At 46.8% G+C, this 22,670-nt stretch overlaps 1 protein-coding gene and 1 long non-coding RNA gene across 3 annotated transcripts in view; one reads left to right on the plus strand and one right to left on the minus strand.

Moving 5' to 3' along the window:
• Nucleotides 1-512, plus strand: part of LOC138268512 (uncharacterized) — a 126,748-nt gene extending 126,236 nt beyond the window's left edge. Inside the window, exon 6 of the long non-coding RNA XR_011200020.1 lies at nucleotides 440-512. This is a non-coding gene — a long non-coding RNA (uncharacterized lncRNA). The remainder of the gene's footprint in view (nucleotides 1-439) is intronic.
• The window catches only part of VPS45 (vacuolar protein sorting 45 homolog), a 430,890-nt gene that overhangs the window by 404,945 nt on the left and 3,275 nt on the right, over nucleotides 1-22,670 (minus strand). For both annotated transcript variants that reach the window (XM_069218226.1, XM_069218227.1), the window contains exon 3: nucleotides 17,595-17,708. The gene's annotated coding sequence lies outside the window, so the exon portion shown is untranslated. The remainder of the gene's footprint in view (nucleotides 1-17,594; nucleotides 17,709-22,670) is intronic.

Consider the following 22,670-nt stretch of genomic DNA (forward strand, 5'->3'; position numbering starts at 1 on the left):
TGTACAAAGGAACTATGCCCTTCTTCCTTTTTGTGATCACCGTAATCGTCAGTATCTTTCAGTATCGTTATAATGTATCGTAGGCCACACCTCATCCCAGCTATAATCTCAACATGTGATTTATCTGGTCTCTAACAACCATTTACCTAAAAGGAGTTATGGAAATATTTTCTTTTAACTGATTTTCATATGAAATTACAAGAACTTTATTTTTATCTGGTGCAAGCTGGCCACCAATTGTTTGCCATTTCACAAATGTTCCAACTAGCCAGAAATTGAATGGATTGATGTACAGGGTCATTCAGTTTGGGTCTGGAATTCTAAGAGACCTTAAACAAACATGACTCTTGCTTAGATATTATTCTGCCTGAGTCCAGTATATGATTTTGTACTACATACAGTTAATCAGAAATATAACTTAAATGTACATTTTTTCTAGGTTGTCGACAGATGAAGTTTGTCCACTTACAGCAGGCAATATAAATTATTTTAGTTCCTTAGTAAACAGAACAACTATTAAAAGTGTTAATATTAAAGATATTAGTTAAGCATGTGTCTCGTTTGCTGATTTGAACGCAGTGTGGTTGAACAGGAAACATTTAATTAATTTAGCCACCTCATATACTGGTTTAGACTGAGCTGACCAGATTTGATTAATGTGGACAGGAAATCACTTGCGACTTTAGTGAAGAGAGCCATGCTACCATCCTGACCCATCTAACTTTCAGGGGCGAAGTAGGAGTATAGCATAGCAAAAACCATAAAGATGATTGAGATACCAAGGGCCACCAGTTTTGAGTCATACACTTGTCATTCTCCTCTGAAACACTGGCCAGAATGTCACAATCCAACAGAGATTGTGAAAAGTAAGGGGAATCCTGACAACTTTTAGTGAGAACTTATTGCTGACTCTTGTATGTTTCCATGTGCTCTTCCATAGTTTTCCCCTAATACTTTCCACCATACGTGGTACTTTAATTTTTTTTATGACAAGAGATTGCCAAGTCAAACAATAGGGGGATGGGGAGTTTAACGAGGTCCAGTGTACAGCCTCCCTAACTATAACGAAAAACAAAAAGGTACACTGTTCCTAAAAGAAGGAAAAACAAGAACACAGGTCCTCTAGACACTTCTAAAATTAGAAGCAAGAGCCCTCACACATCCAGTGGATGTCATGCTTCATCATAGGGTTAGCTCCTCGTCAGACTGGCGCAGCAGTGTTTGACGGGCCCCGCTAGGGGGCTCTTTGCCGGAGTTCTTGAATTTAAAGTGTGTGTCGTGACAGGTTCACTAGGAGTAAAGTAAACGTATGGGGAGCTAGCAAGGACACTTTCCCTCTAGCTACAATATAGGGTCAACATGTTTCGCGCCTCAAGGGTCCAGGTGGATCACATGGCTCTTCATCAGGACCAAAACACATAACTCCTAAGCTCTATTACTAGCCCTAAACTAAGTTTAAAAGGGCAAAGGTAACTTACATCAGAAGCTACACAGCTCAAGGTCAAGGCAAGAACCCTCCTAAGTTTAGGACCAGGTTCCTTGGGAAAAATGCAGGCCACTGGACTAACGTCGCTATACTCTGCGCGGTCCGACTCTGGAGACCTACCCGATGGCCGCACTCCCGGGAGCCTATTTAGCCATGTGATCCACCTGGACCCTTGAGGCGCGAAACATGTTGACCCTACATTGTAGCTAGAGGGAAAGTGTCCTCGCTAGCTCCCCCTTTTTTGTATGATTAGAGTGGTGGAGCATTATTCCTTACCCACTCTCATGTGGTTTTTAATCTTGACCAAGATCCTCAAAGTCTAAATTAAACAATTTTTGTTGAGGTCCTTGAGCCAATTCTATTTTCTCTCTCTCCTGCTTTTTTCTAACTGTAGGTTTACTTTACTCCTACTGTACCTGTCACAGCACACACTTTAAATTCAAGATCTATTACTATTGGTGTTTTGGGATTTTTCTTTTTCTTTTAAGAGAGGTGTGAATTTGTGACTGATGAGGTGTAACGGCTATATGTATTTATGTTTGCATACACCTCAATAATAAAAAAGGAGGTTTACTGTTACTATTAGTTATAGTATGTTGGTTTACAAATAAAAGTGTATGATTAGGAATATTAAAACACACCTATATGAAACAGACATGTACGAGTCAAAATACTAGAGCTCCAAAGCAACTCATTTTAAACTCTTCTCATAGAATTCTATTGAATTTTCAACATAACATTGATGATACCATAAACGTATGAACATACGTTCCCTACGTTTATGGCATCATCAATGTTATGTTGAAAATTCAATGGAAAAACAATTATCTGTTTTTAGATAGCATTTCACAGCACTCCTCTTCCCTTTCTAAGCACTTTCAATAACATGTCTCCATGTTACCCAGTTGAACTGTACCTATTATACATGATGAGAGACTGAAATTTACTCCAGTATTGGAAATTTCATAGATTCACATGCTTGAATTTTTCCCCGTCGTTGAGATAGGAGTCCCCGGTACCTTAGAAAAGACAATGTCCCCAAAGACATAATAGCTATATCATTAAAAACTCTACATTTTAGTAATCTATCCAAGTCCTTATGCAAAAAGGACCAAACTTGAGCCTCAGCCAATCAGAGTGCCCCACCCTCTAGAACCCTCCTGAGAGAAGCTCCAGCACCTCAGATTTTCTAGCGCACATCGTGCTAGGGAGTCTCCTCTAAGCTCTGCTCAGTTTGTTCTTGTGGAAGAAGATTTAGTCACTACATCTGAATTTCTACTTGCTTTTTGAGTGTTTCTGAGTTACACTCATACTTTCTGGAGCCTGTTATACCAGCGTAATGTCTGACGGAGAAAAAAAAAGTCTTTTTAGAGCCCTGCAGCCCTTGTGGGAAGAAAAGGCTCTATTCAGAAGATCCTCATACAGATTGTGTATATTGCCTCTATTCTGAACATTCCGCTACTGACTGTTAGGTATGTCGTACCTTTTCCTCAAAGACTTTAAAGGATAGAGAGGGGGAGATTGTTAATATGGCTCCAGAAGCTTAAATCAAGAAAGAACCCTGTCTCAGACTCTGACAGTGAGGAGTCTTCATGGTCTTCTGAGAGATCACAAAAGAGGCAAAGATCACCTCATTCTGAAAAGGGTTCAGAACAACCCTCAAAGACTTTCAAAAAGACCTCACAGGGGTCTGGTGAAGGCCACAGTCTCTCATCGTCACCTCAGGAGAGAAGATCCTTCTCTAAGTCCAAGCATCGCCTTCAACATCGAAGGATGTGCCTAAACCTTCCTTAGAGCCTTCTATGCCTCCTCCAAAGGTTCTTACGGTGTTCAGAAAGCCTTCTTCATCGCCTGAAGATTACACCGTCAATTAAGTCATCATTGTCAACACCGTAGTTGACGAGAACTTACACAGTGCCTGCATCGACGGCAACAACATCTACGGTAACCAGTCTCTTGATGGTGGCTTCCTGCTCGTCGACGACATCCATGTTGTCGGTAACGAAATCTAGACCGTCGATGTTGAAGATCACAATGTCGTCGACGATTATTCCGATGACAGCTCTGTCGATGACACCATCGACGACGAGGATTCCTATGTCTACGCTATCGTCGGCGACACAGTCGACGGGGACTGGTGCAGTAGGACTGTTGGACATGACTTCGACGACGACCTTGTCGACGAGAAGAAAAACACAGTCTTTTTCTGGGAGAGGAGATATAACTCCAAGAGCTACATCCCCAAGTAAGGTTACACCATTAATCCCAACTCATCTTTTGGAGGAAGATTCTGATGATGATAGGCCATTTGGGGCAGCCCATAGCCCTTCCCAACTCCAAGTTAAGTGTCAAGAGGATGAAGAGGAGTATTATCAGCAGTATTATTCTCCTCAACGACAGCAGCCATATATACAAGAAGATATGGTCTGTGTCCCGAGTTCCTTATTTCTGATTTACAGTTTGTTATCAGATTACAAAAAGAGGTTTCCGTCAGTGGCACAATCGGACATTCAAACGCCTCCTCCCTCGATGCCTGCCACTCCAGTGCCACAGCCTAGGTTATCTCCTAGATCGGCCAGAAGTACCCCACAAAGGTCTTTCATGCAGGGTACTGACTGTTCGGATGAAGAGAGAGAAAAAGGAGAGTTGCAGGATGCAAACTTGGATTGGGACAACTATATATTGCCGACACCCTCATCTCCATCGCCTACTCTGGTGGATTTTTCCCCAGGAGATATTGGGGGTTTCCATAATCTGCTTGAGAGAGCAGCAAAGAGATTTGTGTTGCCCATGCCATCTAAGCAGATGGATTGTTTTTATATGACTTCCAAGGAGCCTTGTCAGAAAAGTGTCCTCTCCATACCCATAGTAGGCTACATCTGGGAAGAAGGTCTCAGGGTGATGAGAAATCCAGGTACCGTGACGGCAGTCTTGCCTAGATTGGACAAAAAATATAAGGCCCCAGAAGACGCACCAGCATGTCTAGTTAGTCACCCGAAGCCGGACTCGATCAAAACCCAGACAGCGCAGAGGCGTTCAAAAAACTCAACAACGCCAATTTCAGCTCCTCCAGACAAGGAAGGGAGAAGGCTGGACAACATTGGGAAGCGTTTCTCTTCCATGTTGGATCTGATAGTAAGAGCAGCAAATTCATTGGCAATCCTGGGGAGGTATGACAGACAGCTGTGGGCTGATATTGCCCCGTATCTAGACCACCTTTCGGAAGACTCTAAGGTGGAGGTGAAGAAAATCCTCTTGCAGGGAGAGCGCACCTCGGCTGAGGTGATAGACTGCGCCATGAATATAGCAGCCACAGCTTTTCAGCAGCTAGCTGGTGGGGCAGTGCTGCAGTGTCAGGGCTGGCTTAGGGCAACTTCCTTTCGTCTAGAGGTTCAGAATAAGGTATTAGACCTCCTGTTTGATGGGGAGGCTGTATTCGGCAAGCATGTTAATGAGGCCCTACAGGGCATCAAAACAGATAGAGACACTGCAAGGTCCTTAGTAACCCTTCAATTTAAGAAGATGCCCTTTTGTTCCTCCAGACGTCGAGGAGTTTCGTCATATTGAGGGGGTTACCAGAGCTTTTGTTACCCCTCCTATACTACACAGCAGTTCTGACCTCAATACTCCCAAAGGCAACCATCTCAGGCGTTGTTAGAAATTGGGTCTTTGGTTGGCAGACAGGTTACCCCCTGTCCAAGCAAGGACCCTCACTCTAGTCAGGGTTAAAGAGAATCACCCTCAGCTAACCCCCGCTCACCTCCTTGGTACCTTGGCCCGAGCAGTAGGCTTAACTTCAGAGTGCTAGGTGTAAAGTATTTGTACTAACACATACAGTAATTCAATGGAAACACTACAAAATGACACAATAAAGGTTTAGAAAAATAGAGAATATTTATCTACACAAAACAAGACAAAAATGACAAAAATTCACAATACACACGTTAAGCTAGCAATGAAAATACAAAAAGAGTCTTCATGTAATTTTAAGCACAACACTAACGCTGTTAGTGTGAAAATGGACCTTGGGCGCCTCAAAAATAACCCTGCACGGGCGAGCGTGCGTCAAAAAGGGCTTGTGATGTGTGCATATCACTCACAAGCGAGACTTTGCGTTGTTTCTCCTTTGGTCGGGTCAGCGTGCGTCGTTTCTTCTCTCCACAGGAGAGCGATGCATCGATCCGGTCAGCACTCTTGGGTCAGGGGAAAGGCCTTGTGTCATTTTTACACACCCAGCGGTGTTTGAGTCAGAAATCCGGCGGCACGATGACCTGAAAACCACGCAGCGCGGGTTACGATCTCACCAGCCTCCATCAGCAATGCTGTGTGTCATTTCTCCAGCCGTGGGCGTCGATCTTCCCGTTGCATTGCAGGTGAGTGTCGATTTTCAGCCGCAAAGCCGGCGGAGCGACGATTTTTCAGCCGCAGATCGGAGTTGCGTCAATCTTTTCCCCACACAGCAGTCGGTGCGTGGATTTCTCACTCTTGGGCTGCCAGCTTCTCGGTTCAGGGTCCCAGGAACTGGATGGGCACAACTTGGCAGAGTAGGAGTCTCAGCAGAGGCTCCAGGTGCTGGCAGAGAAAAGTCTCTGCTATCCTTGAGACTTCAAACAACAGGAGGAAAGCTCTAAATCAAGCCCTTGGAGAGTTCTTCACAAGAAGGAAGGCAACACAAAGTCCAGTCTTTATCCTCTAGCACAGGCAGAAGCAGCAACTGCAGGATAGCTCCACAAAGCACAGTCACAGGCAGGGCAGCTCTTCTTCCTCAGCTCTTCAGCTCTTCTCCAGGAAGAGGTTCCTCTTAGTTTCCAGAAGTGCTCTAAAGTCTGTGGTTTTGGGTGCCCTTCTTATGCCCATTTTGCCCTTTGAAGTAGGCTTACTTCAAAGGAAAGTCTCTCTTGATTGTGAAATCCTGCCTTGCCCAGGCCAGGCCCCAGACACACACCAGTGGGTTGGAGACTGCATTGTGTGAGGGCAGGCACAGCCCTTTCAGGTGTGAGTGGCCACTCCTCCCCTTCCTCCTAGCACAGATGGCTCATCAATAAATGCAGACTAGACCCCAGCTCCCTTTGTGTCACTGTCTAGTTAGAGGTGCAACCAGACCAACTGTCATACTGACCCAGATAGGGAATCCACAAACAGGCAGAGTCACAGAAATGGTTTAAGCAAGAAAATGCCCACTTTCTAAAGGTGGCATTTTCAAACACTCAATCTTAAAATCAACTTTACTAAAAGATGTATTTTTAAATTGTGAACTCAGAGACCCCAAACTCGAATCTACACTTTAATCATATTCAAAGGTAGCCCCCATGTTAACGTATGAGAGGGACAGGCCTTGCAACAGTGAAAAACGAATTTAGCAATATTTCACTATCAGGACATATAAAAACACATTACTATATGTTCTACCTTAACCATACACTGCACCCTGCCCTTGGGGCTACGTAGGGTCTACCTTAGGGGTGTCCTACATGTAGGAAAAGGGAAGGTTTAGGCCTGGTAAGTGGGTACACTTGCCAAGTCGAATTTACAGTTAAAAACTGCACACACAGACACTGCAGTGGCAGGTCTGAGCCATGTTTACAGAGCTACTAATGTTAATGGCACAACCAGTGCTGCAGGCCTACTAGTAGCATTTGATTTACAGGCCCTGAGCACCTCTAGTGCACTGTACTAGGGACTTACTACTAAATCAAATAGGCCACTCATGGATGAACCAATTACATACACATTTTGTATAGAAGCACTTGCACTTTAGCACTGGTTAGCAGTGGTAAAGTGCCCAGAGTAACAAAAACAGCAAAAACAGAATCTACCACACATCAACAACGTGGGAAACAGAGGCAAAAAGTTAAGGGAGACCACGCCAAGGATGAAATGTCTAACAGGCATCCTATTCTAGACCCCCTCCTAGAGGTAGACTGCGTCAGAGCAAAGAGGCGGTCAGATGTCAAGGACATGTTCCAGACTCCAGCTACAACCTTACCACAAATCCAGAAGATGGGGGAAGGATATCACACTTCTATTGGAAGTGGTAACATATTACATCGGAGCAGTGGGTTTTAAAGATTGTTCGATTTGGCCATACTTTAGAGTTCATTCAATGCCCACCTTCTCGTCCTCATACCTTCTTTCAGAAGCATCTAAAACAACTCCAGCTGGAGGTCGTGACCATGCTCAGGAAGGGAGAGATAGAGAGGGTTCCTTCTTCAGAAAAAGGCAGAAGTTTTTACTCCCGTTTCTTTCTGGTGCGCAAAAGCTGGGAATCTTGGCATCCCATTCTCGATCTCAGGGACCTGAACAAATACCGCAAACGTCAAACCTTTCGCATGGTCACACTGCAAGATATTCTTCTCCGCATGAATCACAGAGATTATATGATGTTCCTGGATCTACAGGACGCTTACTTTCATATTATGATTTCACCTGCCCACAGGAAATATCTGGGTTTCACAGTAGCCCGCAGCCATTTCCAATTCAGGGTTCTTCCATTTGGCCTCAAGTCAGCCCCCAGAATTTTTACAAAGTGCCTAGCTCCTGTAGAGGCGTCCCTGAGAATGAAAAAACTGAACATTTTTCCCTACTTAGACGATTGGCTAATAAAAGCGCGGTCGTCTCAGGCAGCTCACGACGCAAGAAGGGCTTGCATAGCATTATTCGACGAGCTAGGCCTCACTCTGAATCGGAACAAGTCGAACATAGTGCCAACAAGAGTGACGACCTTTTTAGGGGCAAAAATCGACACCATCCGAGACAGGGCTTTTCCTTCAATGGAGAGGCAAGTGAGACTCATTTGCCTAACAAACAGAGTACAAAGAAAAAAAGTCTCTTTCTGTGCGCACCTACAAATCGCCTCTGGGGATGATGTCTTCCTGCATACAGTTAGTCCCCTTCTGTTGACTGAGAATGCGTCGCCTGCAGGAGGAACTAGCTCTTCAGTGGATACAGAGAGAGGGCTCATTCAACAATTTAATCACAGTAACTCCTCGGATGACTCAAGTGCTCCACTGGTGGAAAGACCAGTTAAACATCGCAGTCGGTCTTCCTTTCCTACCTCCTCGCCCTCCGTTAGTCATCACCACGGATGCCTCCCTAGAGGGGTGGGGATAGTATCTTCAAGACCTTCAGATCAGCGGAAAGTGGAGCAACTCCTTCTGAAAATACCACATCAGTCTCCTGGAGTTGAGAGCGATTTCCCTGGCCCTGCATGCTTTCCTCCCGAGAATAAAACACTCAGCTGTTCTCATAAGAACATACAATACAGCAGCAATGCATTATTTAAACAAGCAAGGGGGAATGAAATCTCTTCTCCTTTCTCGGGAATCGCAGACTATTTTGAATTGAGCCTAAGCAATGGCATCAGTCTATGAGCTGAACATCTACCAGGAAGGCAGAATGAGACAGCAGACACTCTCAGCAGACTGACGTCCTCCTGTCACGAATGGGAACTGAACCAGGAGGTGCTCGACCAGGTCTTCAGAGGTGGGGGAAACCCAAACTGGATCTTTTTGTAACCCCGCAGAACACCAAATGCCGCTTTCATGCAAGTTGGGTTCACCATCCGGGCTCATGGGAGATTGCGTTTTCGATGGTATGGTGCGGAATATTTGCCTACGCTTTTCCACCCATTCCCCAGATATCAAGAGTGCTTGGAAAGATCAAACGAGAGCATTGCAGACTCATCCTGGTAGCTCTGTTTTGGCCCAACCAACATTGGTTCTCAGAACTCCTCCTGCTCTCGGAGGCGGACCACATTCTACTGAAAGTTTCACCACAGCTCTTGACAAGGAACAAGGGTCAGATTTTACATTCGGACGCCAGATCACTCAAATTATCAGCCTGGCTCCTGAACACAATGAGTTTGGCCATTTAAATATTCACCCCGAATGTCGAGATATTCTTGCAAAAGCCAGAACAGATAGCACCAACAGATAGTACTCTTTAAAATGGAAGAGATTTTGTTTGTGGTGTCAGAAGGAGCAGATTGATCCGCTGCTATCACCGCTGGAGCGAATATTGCCCTAGCTCTTCCAACTGGCGTCTACGGGCTTGGCACATGCGTCCATCAGGGTGCACTTGGCAGCTCTATCGCGCTTCAGACGTTCGCCGACATCACCATCTCTGTGGTCTTCTAGATTGGTCAAACAATTTCTCAAAGGACTCTCGAGTTTTTCCACCAGTAAGGCCTTCTCCACTGTCTTGGCAACTCAACACGGTTCTCTCTCAGCTTATGAAACACGCATCTGAACCGATACACAGAGCGGATTTAAAGCACATATTGTGGAAATTTGCTCTTTTGCTAGCCCTTACTTCTTCTAGAAGGGTCAGTGAGATCCAGGCATTGACCATTCAGGAGCCTTTCCTTCAATTTAAACAAGATAGAGTGATACTTTGTATGAACCCCAAGTTTGTTCCGAAAGTGCCATCAGAGTTTCATATTAACCAACCGTTGGTTTTGAAATCTTTCTTTCCGAACCCAACATCTCCGGCGGAGAGAGCTCTGCACTCATTGGACATCAAAAGAAATCTCAAATTTGACTTGGAAAGAACCAAGCATTTTAGAAAGACTACTCAACTGTTTGTCGTGTATAGTGCCCTTAGGAAGGGACAGGCCCTTTCCAAGCGGAGTATAGCCAGGTGGATAGTAGCTGCTATAAACTTTTGCCACCAAGCAGCTGGTAAGCCTTTACATTCTTCGGTAAAGGCACACACTACGAAAGCTATCTCAACGTCCATGGCACTGTTTGCAGGTGTACCCCTGCAGGACATTTGCAGAGCAGCCACCTGGAAGATTACTCACACGTTTATGAAGCACTACTGTCTGGATACCATCCCTAAGGGAGATGTGGCAGTTGGTCAGGCAGTCCTGCGACATCTGTTCCAGTAACAGTGAGCTCACTTTGCCTCCCTCCATCCTTCTTTTCTGCTATGCACATTGCATAGTTTAATCGTTATATGTTTCATTTGCATATGCCTTTCATAGTATATAAATATGTGTACAGATAGATAATACTCTCTGTATAGAATGTAATGCTTTCATGTTATTAAGGACAGCTCAGTGATCTCTCATTAATGTGAATGATGTAGAATCAATCCAGTGTGCACTGAATACTGCTTTATAACCTGATTTAAGCATGTGAATCTATGAAAGTTCCAGTATTGGAGTAAGAAAATAAGTTACTTACCTGTAACTATAGTTCTCCAGTATTGGGATCTTTCATAGATTCACATGCGACCCACCCGCCTCCCGGGGGGAAGCTCACCTTCAATATCTTTTGTTCAGCCTTTAACATGCGCACTAGTACTTAGAAAATCTGGAGGATTCTATAGGGTGGGGCACTCTGATTGGCTGAGGCTCAAGTTTGGTCCTTTTTGTATAAGGACTTGGATAGATTACTAAAATGTAGTTTTTAATGATATAGCTATTATGTCTTTGGAGACATTGGGGGTCATTCTGACCCTGGCGGTCTATGACCGCCAGGGTCGCGGATGACTGAAGCACCGCCAACAGGCTGGCGGTGCTTCAAAGCCCATTCCGACCACGGCAGTAAAGCCGCGGTCGGAAAACCAGGTCCGGCAGTTTCCCGCCGGATTTCGCCCGGCTGGGCTAATCCTTCATGGCGGCGCTGCAAGCAGCGCCGCCATGGGGATTCCGACCCCCTTCCCGCCAGCCTGTTTCTGGCGGTTTTCACCGCCAGGAAGAGGATGGCGGGTACGGGTGTCCTGGGGGCCCTTGCACTGCCCATGCCACTGGCATGGGCAGTGCAGGGGCCCCCTAACAGGGCCCCAGCATGCTTTTCACTGTCTGCTTAGCAGACAGTGAAAAGCGCGACGGGTGCAACTGCACCTGTCGCACACCTGCAACACCGCCGGCTCCATTCGGAGCCGACTTCAGTGTTGCAGGCCGCCTTCCCGCTGGGCTGGCGGCCGCTAACAATGTTAGCGCCCGCCGGCCCAGCGGGAAGGTCGGAATGGCCCCAGTGGTCTTTCGACCGTGGAGCGGCCATATGGCGGTTCCCGCCTGGCGGGCGGCGACCGCCGCCCGCCAGAGTAGGAATGAGGGCCATTGTCTTTTCTAAGGTACCAGTGACTCCTATCTCGACAATGGGGAATGATTCAAGCATGTGAATCTATCAAAGATTCCAATACTGAAGAACTATAGTTACAGGTAAGTAACTTATTTTCATCCTTGCCAAGATTTGAACTCATGATCTGTAGATTCACTCATAACTGAACAGCTAGCCCATAGCCATCCTTTGAGCTCTATGGTTCACTGAGTCATTCAGGAAGATCAGTCAGTAATAGTAAGATGGGTGGGACATTGCCCGCCGATGGACAGCAATGGAGGACGCACATGGCATTTTATGAAAAAAGAAGCCGAAGAATGGACTGCTCTGCAGACACCCAATGTTTGACCACTGCCCACCTACAAAGGCTTCTTCAGTTCAGTCCAAATTATTCCACTGCTTTTGAGTTTAAATATATTACAGTCTGAACTGAGTTGAGAGGATGGAGCATGTGTCATATCTTCAGGGCCTAAGGTACAAAAGCATATTATGTATCATCTCCATTAAGAAATGGTGGTAGCCAAGTTGTATTTCCATGATAGACCATATTAGGACGGGACAACAGTCTGACATTTGTTCATGTTTTCCTAATGTGCATACAACTTTATAGTTTAATTAGTAAGCTTATGGTCCACACTGTTGTTTTGTTCAGGTTCACCTCAATGATCCACTGCATAACTTTCTGCAGCTTTCAAATGTGTATTCAGTATGCATGCACTGCTTCACTATATTACCAAAGGCAGCTGGGCTCAAAGCACTTGGGCTTTTGCTTGGCATGCCTTGGAGATTTGTGAGGTCAAGAGGTATATTTTGTTTGAGATTCTGGAAAGGACCGAAACTGATGTCAGCTGCTGGGATGATTGTGTTCTCCAAGAAAAAGTAGATTAACAGGATTGTGTTTTTGCCAGCGGCAAGGTATGTAATTTTCATGCTGGCCCAATACCTTTTAGGAGTTAGAGAGAGGGGTTACTTGGTGCTCAAACATCACTCTGCAGCCCATAGTATTGCATGAGATAATCTTGTATCCTAAGTACTGGACCCTTTACAGACTACTGTGGTGATGGGCTGTTGATGGAACAATTGTAAGATAAAATGGACAACATTTAACTGATGTTCTCTCGCATGGAATTTCCGTTGATTATCATAAGCATTTGAATAGTTCCGCCCACATGCGGTATCCTGGAGCACTACTTTATATAGTCTCTTCTTAGGCGTAGACGTCAGCCTTGCGTCAGGAAAGCCTGTAGAGTCACTTAAGAAAGAACATAATATTCAGCCTAGGCATACAGGCTGCAGTGGTGTAATTCTTCAGATTGTACTTTGAAAGGGGTTAAAAACACCATTAAAAATATATAATTTGAGGTAAATGTTTATACAGACCTCAACTCTCCTTCCCAAACCCTCGTCTGACAAAGTAAGAGATGAAGAATAAAAAGGCAGTGTAGCCCCATAGGCTGCTATTATGTGAGTGGAAAACATTGATTGTGCCTTTAAGGCTGCAGAGACCACCAGTATCCCATCATGCTCAGCAGTTGCTTCCATTCTTTTTTCCGGTACCTAGTGACAGGGTCCTCAAGCACTGAACTCAGCCTTTTAGACTTTTTTCTTCAAAACGTACCTGTGAATTTTCATTTAAACTGGTTCACTCAATATTGTTACTACTATCGTACATATATTAGTGTGCTTGACTTACCTCCAGTTGGGGTATTGCCTACAAAGTATTTTTGCATTTGTGTTACCATAGTAGACTACCTTTAGTTTTGTACAACTGAGTGTTTTCCTTCATGTGTGTAAGTACTGTGTGACTACAGTGGTATTGCATTAGCTGTGCATGTCTCCTAGATAAGCCTTGGCTGCTCATCTCACAGCTACCTCTAGAGAGCCTGGCTTCTAGACACGGTCTACACTTCACTAAGAGGCGTTACCTGGACCTGGTATAAGGTGTAAGTACCTTAGGTACCCACCATACACCAGGCCAGCTTCCTACAATTGCCCAGTAAACACTCTACAGGCACGTCAGAGGCTACTACAACTTTCTTTGGGCCAGTAACCTCCCCACCCCCCAGCTAAGGTCAACAACAGCCATGAGGTGGCTTTGAGTGTTGTTGTGAGCGACAGTATGTGGTATGTGTGACCATGTAGGTGTTGATCAGGGGACACCATTTTTTCAGTCACTATTGTGAAACTGGCACCTGTGTCCCTGTAGACCTCAGTCTCAACACCATTGATAAGAGGGTGCTGCCTGTACTTACCCATATTAAGGGGACAAGCAGCTAGGGTGGCAAGATCAATAACACCCTCAGAGACCAACGCTGCCTCACTGGACTACCCCAGAGCCCACTGCAGTTCCCAAGGTGAACCCAGCTGCACCCTAGGACTGACTACTATCTATGCTATTGCTATGGGCACCAGGGGCAGAAGTGGTAGTGGTAGTAGCAGGTTTGGTGCTCTTTTTAGGACAGGTGCTGTCACCTGCTCTATAGCCTTTTTGTCTACAGATGTAGCACCAAGGTATTTTGTATGTGGTAGAAGAGGAGTTAGACCCACCCCCAGAAGAGTCTTGTGGACCTGATGAAGACCCTTTCTTATCTTTAGATTTGTCCCCACCTTTAACCTGACTCTTGGAAGAATCCTTCTTCTTCTGGTCACCCCTCAGTGTGAGTTTTTCTACCCAGTCTGGTGTGAACCCATTTGTCTGCCATCTTACCCAATTCTTGGGGAGTAGATGCTGATGCAGTTTATCCAATATGCAATTCTTAAGAATATGCTCTCTCATTGGAACATTGTACAAGCCTTGATAGGCATGCACTTAAATGCCATGTAACCAGACTTCCAAGGCCTTGACAGAGCTGTCCACAAAATCTACTCAATCCAGGGATGATCCCTTCTTTGATTCTCTGAATTTTATCCTATATTCTTCTGAGGTTAAACCCAAACCCTCAATGAGAACACCCTTAAGTGCCTGACAGTGAGGCGTTTGTCCCTACCCTTGTCAGTAAAGAAAAGCCACATTATGGCTGCCCACTGCTTTTTGAGGGACCTTTTGTACTCTACAGGCCCTCTCCCAAGGGAGTGATCCACTTATGGATATCATCCCCAACCTTGTAAGGTGGGATCATTTTTCTGAGATTCCTGGAGTCATAGGAGTCCTCCCTGACCCTGGATTCCCAAAAGCTGCTGCTGCCACCATAAGGTAACAACCCAAAATTCAGTCTTTCCCTCTCTGCTGCCAAGGCCTCCCTATCTGCAGCCTCAGTCTGGCCTCTTCTAGCCTCAGTTTGCTGAATTCCCTATCTAGGGACTCCCCCTCTGAGCTAGAGTGGTCAGTCTCATTAGCTACTGCTGATACATGGGTGTGGACAGATAAGAAGGATCTACTCCTCATCCTGGAGACCCTTGTCACTAACCGCGAGGAGTAAAAGTGGGCCTACTAGTGTGTCCCCCTTTTTCACTACTGTGAGTGCTCCCTACAGGATTGGTGTGTCCCCCAGTGTCCTCCTGACCCTCTCCAGTGAAATCTAGGTCTATCCTGTCTAATACTGGAGGGCCCGTCTCTACCTTCTGCTCTTCCTGACCTGCAGTGCTCTGGCTATCAGCTTGGATGAACAATCCCAGGAGTAGAGACTTGTTGGGATTTAGCCCTGTCTTCCGCTTCATAGAAGCATACATATCCCTCAATTCTTGAAAGGTGTAGCCCTCATACTGTGGTTCTGAGGTCTGAACTATGAATCCGGCCGTAGACATGTTACCTAGAGCAGTGTGGGTGCACCTACCTACTCTAAGGTGATAGACTTTCTAAAGGTTTAGAGAAAGGGCTATGCTAGACCGCCAGCTTGCCTAAAGTAGAAGTCTAGAAGTCCTTACTACCCAGTGTAGTGTGCCCTAAAGACTAGTAGTGACCTTTTCTGTGGGAGGTCACTGGTGACAAAGTTGTAAGGCAATTGCAAGTGTCCCATCCCACCACTGCACCACCAATGTAGGAATCTGTCCTGGTGTGTGGTGGACACCTATTGTGTTGGCACCTTAAACCAGGTCCAGGCAACTCTTATTAGTAAGTGAAACAGTGTAGTTGGAAGCCATGGATCTCTAGTGGTGGGGATGTATAATGGAACAACACATGCGTATATCACGCATGCATTTACAACCTGGTCTCTACAATGACCACGTCTTTATCATGCATGCCTTTACCACGCATGCCTTTACAGCATGTTTGGTAAAGAAACATATGGAAAATTCTCCTCTGCCCCTTTACACCTGATACCATACCAAGCTCACACCCTTAAAACTGCCCCTTCCACCCCTTGCACTGAGCCCTAAACCCGCCCCTTGGCCTTAAAAGTAACAATGCCCTCACCATGAACCATAAAACCTACCCCGTATTGTCCTAAAAACTACCCTGACCCCCAGTCCCTGCCCTGAACCCTAAAACCTAACCCACACTTTCTTAAAAACTACCCGAGCCCCGTGACATCCCTGCCGGTGAACTAAAACCTATACCACTCTGTGCTAAAAACTACCCGACCCCTCTGAACCTTAAAACCTACCCGACCCCGCCCTCTGTCCTGAAAAGTACCCTGCCATGTCCTAAAAACTACCCCGACCCACCTACCCCGCTCTGTCTTAAAAACTTCACAGACCTCCCAAGCCCTGAACAATAAAACCTGCCCTGCCCTGTCCTAAAAACAACCCTGATCCCCGCCCTGTACCCTAAAACCTACCCCGCCCTGTCCTGAAAAGTACCCAACCCCCCTGAACCCTAAAACCTACCCCACCCTGTCCTAAAAACTACCCCGACCCCCCCGAACCCTAAAACCTACTCTAACCCCTCACGCCCTGTCCTAAAAACGACCCTACCTACCTGCCCCCGCAACCTGTCCTAAAAACTACACCAACCCTCCCGCCCTAAACCCTAAAACCTACCCGCACTCTCCAGAAAACTACCCCAACCTTTACCTTAAAAGCTTCCCAACCCTGTCTTAAAAACTGCCTGACACCCTCCTAAAAACTACCCTACCCTGTCGTTAAAAACTGTCCTGCCCCACCTGAACCCTAAAACTTACCCCGCACTGTCCTAAAAACTACCCAGACTCCACCTTGATCCCTAAAACCTATCCTGTCCTAAAAACTTCCCCTGCCCCCACCCTGTCCTGAAAACTACCCCAACCCCCCTGCCCTGAACCCTAAAACCTACCACGCCCTGTCCTAAAAACCACCCCAACTCCCCTGCCCTGTATGCTAAAACCTACCCCGCCCTGTCCTAAAAACTACCCTGACCTTCCGGGCCCTCTCCTAAAAACTACCCGCACTGTCCTAAAAAGTACTCGACACCCCCCATCCACACCCTGAACGCTAAAACCTACCTGTAACCGGACGTCTCCGGACGCCGGTTTCCAGGACATTGTGCCGAACGCCATTACGGGGGCCCCCCACACTCGGGACGGACGCGAGCCTGTGACGTCAGACGCCTTCGGCGTCTGGACGACAACCGAAAGAAAAGACGGACCAAAAGAGGATGAAAAGAAGGAGGAGACGGAAGTGGTCTCTCGACGTACGCGGCCGGAGGAGAAGGAGACCGGGACGCCGAGGACAGAGAGAAAGGAACCCGTCGAAGGAGCCGAGACTCCGAGAGAGAGAGGAGAGCCCCGGGGCTCTCGCTTCCCCCGTCGGAGAGAAGCCGGGAGGCTGCCAAAGTGCCGGCCACGTCCCCGGAGGGGCGTGGCCACCTCGGGTACGTTCGTACCGCAGCTGGGGGTTTGCGAGAGGGTGGTTGTTAGGAAAAAGGGGAGACAAGGGAAAGGAAGGGAGGTCCTGCAGGGAACGGGAGACCATATAACAATAACCCCTAAAGTAAACCTAACCTCACAAGGGAACCAACCGCCAGAGGATTTCTACAAAGAGGAGAAGTTCTGAGAACACCTATAGGGGGAACCACAAACTAAAGGACAGTTAAACCCTCACTTCCCTTCCCTTATACCTATGCCCCCCCCCCCACCGCCCTACTAACCCTATATACTTACCTTATATATATATATCCCACTTACCTGTTTTGTTATCCTTCTTTCTATTTCTTTGGAGAGCCTGGCCCACTGACGTAGAGGAAGACCGGAGACCTTCCCAAAGCTGGACCGGGTTACTTATGGACTACCGCCAAAACCCTGAAAGAGAAGAAAAGGGAACTTTTGTTAATTATTTCTGGATTGCAAGTGCGTTATCCTTGTGAACAAAACAGGGGATAAAAAGCCATCCTTAAAACCAAAACACGAATAAATTAACTAAACCCCACCTTCTGCGCCTGTTATATTATTCCAATATCCCTTTTATTTGCTTCAGGGATAAAGAACCCATTACAGTGGTGTCAGAAGTGGGATATTGGAATAACTACAGGTAACCAAAGACGATGGAGGGCACACCCACCCTATCAGAGATGATGTAGCAGCTAGCCGCAGGGCAGAGGCATCTGCAAGTAGTGTGGGAAGAGCAACAGAAGGAGGCTAAAGTGGAAAGGGAGGCCCTACAAAGCGCTCTGAAAAGTCAGGCCACTATCATGGCCAACAATCAGTTGGTCCATGAGACTGCAATCAAAAACCTCACGGACACTATTGCCGCCACCCGGGTACATCCGAATGTACCCAGTTCGGTCCTGCAGCGATATCAGGAAGGCGAAGACCCGGATGCCTTTTTCACGAATTTCGAGCGGGTTGCTACTTCCGCCACCTGGCCCCAGGATAGGTGGGGCCAATACATCGCCCCGTTATTAACAGGAACTCTCCAAGCGGCTTATCAAGCGGTAAACCCAGGCGGAACGACACCCTATCAGGATATTAAGAAGAGTATCCTGGAGCGGGTGGGGTTTGATACAGAACATTATAGGGTCCGGTTTAGGAAAGCCAAATGGGGACCCTCCGAGAATCCCCGGGCCCTATATTTTCGAATTAAGGACTTAGGACTCAAATGGCTAGGTCCCATTGGGACCAATAGGGAGGATATCATTGAGGTTGTTCTCCTAGAACAATATCTAGATGCCCTACCTACCAATACCCGTAATTGGATCAAGCAACACCCAAGTCCAGATACTAACACCACTATTGAATTAGCCTGTGCCTTTCACCGCTCCCTCGAGTTCAAAATCCCTCCCGTACGGCCAACACTTAACCCCATCCGACAGAACCTCGGACCCTCCCCATCCCTAGGGCGAAAACCAACCGAGGATCCGGGAAAATTACGAGGTCCAGAAAGACCCTATATGCAACAACCACAGTGTTTTAGCTGTGGAGAGTGGGGACATATCGCCCGGGTTTGCCCACTGAAATCAGAAAAGTCAGAGCCGATGGAAGTAGGAGTCACCAGGGGGAGAGTCTTCTATACAGGGGGAAAGGAAACCCGATACAAGAAGAGACTTGTTATCAGTGGAAGAACCACAGTGGCGCTTATCGACTCAGGTTGCAGCCAATCTGTAATTCGTGCTGATTTATTGGAAAAACCCCTTTTTGCTTCAGGGCTTACAGTATCCATATGTTGTATTCATGGAGATACAAGAGAATACCCCCTAATCTGGACAACCTTGTCCTGGGATGGAAAAGAAGTCCCCATAAGGATGGGGGTGGTGGAACGACTAGTCGAAGAAGCTATCATAGGAACCGACTTCCCTGACTTTTCGGAACTTCTTGACAGTACAAAAGACTCTGAAAGCATGAGCACATGGTGGAAAAGAGCTCCTTTTTCTAGTACGCCTATAACACCACCGGTGGTTAGATACCGACCCTCCCAAAAAGAAAAGAGAGAAACCCGAAGAGTCTTTGCCCAAGGAAACATGATTCCAAATAGGGTAATTACAAAGGTCCTTACTCTTACTGACCTTCCCCCATTCCGTAGTTGTCAAAGGGAAGATCCGAGTTTGATCCATGCCTGGAAAAGTGCCCGACCCCGGAACCCCCAAGACAAAAGCCCTTCTTTTACCATAATCAGAAATCTGTTGTACCGTGTCACTGGTAATAACCGAGAAGAAAAGAAGCAGCTATTAGTCCCCGAACCTTATAGACCACAATTCCTACACCTAGCCCATAGCCAGCGGGGGGGGTCACTATGGCAGGGAGAAAACAGAAGAATATCTGTTGAGGAAGTTCTACTGGCCGGGGGTCTTTTCACAGATTAGGAGGTTTTGTCAGCAATGTCCCAAATGCCAAAAGATTGATCCTGGCCCCAAAAGAAGAGCTCCCTTACAACCGTTGCCCATTATAGACATCCCTTTTTCAAGAATAGGAATGGACATTGTAGGTCCTCTCCTACCTTCTTCTAGAGGATACCGTTATATACTGGTATTGGTGGATTATGCCACCAGATACCCAGAAGCCATCCCACTCAGCAGTATTAACTCCAAGAGCGTAGCTCATGCAATGATAGGGTTCTTCTCCCGAATAGGCTTTCCCCGAGAAATTTTAACAGACCAAGGTACCCAGTTCATGTCCAACTTGATGTCACAAATATGTCAACTTCTAGGGATCAAACAGTTACGGACAGCGGTTTATCATCCTCAAACGGATGGTTTGGTAGAAAGGTATAACCGCACTCTGAAAACTCTACTAAAGAAATCTATTTCAGAGACAGGTAAGGACTGGGATAGAAAACTCCCCTTAGTGTTATACGCTATCAGGACCCATGAACAAGCATCCACGGGCCATAGTCCATTTGAATTATTGTTCGGACGACAGCCCAGGACCTTGTTAGATATGGCTGCCGAGTTATGGGAGGAGGAGGACGGAGAAAAATCCCTCTTAGAATATACCCAGGAGTTAAAAACCAACATCCAAAATGTGTGGGAAAATGTAAGGGAACATATGGAGAAGGCTCAAGAAAAGCAGAAAAGATATTACGACAGGAATACCCAATTAAGGACCTTTACCATAGGTGATAAGGTGTTAGTGCTTCTCCCCAGCTCAGACAACAAGTTGCTGGCAAAGTGGCAGGGACCTTATAAAGTGATAGGGGTAATAACCCCCGTGACCTATAAGGTCCAGCTCACAGATAGTTCCAACCGGTCACAGATCTTTCATGTCAATCTATTGAAAAAGTGGGAAGAGCCACAGGGAGAACCAACCAGGGGATGCCTAGTTAACACCGTTAAGGAGTTGGAGATAGGGTGGTGTCCCACTGAGCATCCTATAAATAGCGAAATCTCGATCCAACAGAGTGAGCAATTAAATCAGCTCCTCCATGATCATGCCCATGTGTTCTCCTCGATACCAGGCAAGACCAAGCTGGTGCATCATCAAATCATAACCCCACCTGGCAAGGTCATACGCTTACGGCCATATCGTATCCCAGAAGCTAGAAAGATCCTGGTAGAAAACGAAATAGAAAAGATGTTAGACCTAGGCGTTATAGAGCCTTCCCAGAGTCCCTGGTGTTCACCGGTAGTATTAGTGCCAAAGCCAGATGGGTCTATACGTTTCTGTATTGACTTTAGACAAGTCAATTCTATATCCCAGTTTGACACATATCCCCTTCCAAGGGTAGACGAACTCTTAGAGAAGTTGGGAAGAGCTAAGTACATGTCTACACTCGACTTGACCAAAGGCTATTGGCAGATTCCGTTGACGCCAGAAGATAAAGAGAAAACGGCCTTCTCTACCCCCTCTGGGTTATACCATTTTAAGGTTCTCCCTTTCGGGTTACATGGGGCACCCGCCACCTTCCAGCGTCTCATCGACACCATTCTACGACCTCATACCAGATACGCTGCCGCGTATCTGGATGATATCGTTATCCACAGCGAGACTTGGGAGGACCACTTGACACATTTAACCAAAATCTTTACAGCGTTACGAGGGGCTGGATTAACAGCCAATGCCTCCAAAAGCCGGTTGGCGTTCAATGAGATCTCTTATCTAGGATATCATATAGGGAAAGGTATACTTAGACCACAAATGAGTAAAGTTGAAGCCATCCTACGGATAGAGACACCCACAACGAAAAAGGAGGTCCGCTCATTCTTAGGCTTGGTAGGCTACTACCGAAGATTTATACCCCATTATTCCACCGTGGCCGCTCCCCTAACCGATCTCCTGAGGAAAGGACAGCAAAAAAATATCACTAATTTAAACCCCGTACAGTCCCATAGTTACCGTACCCTACAAAGATATCTCACTACCCAACCGATTTTAAAATGTCCTGACTTCACTGTCCCCTTTCACCTCCAAACGGATGCCTCTGACGTGGGTCTGGGGGCCGTGCTTTTTCAGAAGGATGAAAGAGGTATTAGTCACCCCGTGGTCTTTATTAGCCGTAAACTGGTTCCCAGGGAGCGAAACTATCCCATTATTGAGCGAGAATGTCTCGCCATCAAGTGGGCACTTGAGAGCCTCCAATATTACCTCCTAGGAAGATCCTTTCTATTATATACGGATCACGCTCCCCTCACCTGGCTCTCGAGGTATAAAGATACTAACAGTCGCATATTGAGATGGTTTATGGAGCTTCAACCTTTCTCCTTCCAGGTTTGCCATCTCCCTGGTGATCTTATGGGACAGGCTGACTATTTATCCCGGTTCCCGGGACCTTTGGGTCTCGAACAGCCCCATTCAAGGGAGGGGATGTGTAACCGGACGTCTCCGGACGCCGGTTTCCAGGACATTGTGCCGAACGCCATTACGGGGGCCCTACACACTCGGGACGGACGCGAGCCTGTGACGTCAGACGCCTTCGGCGTCTGGACGACAACCGAAAGAAAAGACGGACCAAAAGAGGATGAAAAGAAGGAGGAGACGGAAGTGGTCTCTCGACGTACGCGGCCGGAGGAGAAGGAGACCGGGACGCCGAGGACAGAGAGAAAGGAACCCGTCGAAGGAGCCGAGACTCCGAGAGAGAGAGGAGAGCCCCGGGGCTCTCCCGCCCCCGTCGGAGAGAAGCCGGGAGGCTGCCAAAGTGCCGGCCACGTCCCCGGAGGGGCGTGGCCACCTCAGGTACGTTCGTACCGCAGCTGGGGGTTTGCGAGAGGGTGGTTGTTAGGAAAAAGGGGAGACAAGGGAAAGGAAGGGAGGTCCTGCAGGGAAGGGGAGACCATATAACAATAACCCCTAAAGTAAACCTAACCTCACAAGGGAACCAACCGCCAGAGGATT

This window comes from Pleurodeles waltl, chromosome 12 (assembly GCF_031143425.1).
Source record: "Pleurodeles waltl isolate 20211129_DDA chromosome 12, aPleWal1.hap1.20221129, whole genome shotgun sequence".
NCBI classification, from domain to species: domain Eukaryota; kingdom Metazoa; phylum Chordata; class Amphibia; order Caudata; family Salamandridae; genus Pleurodeles; species Pleurodeles waltl.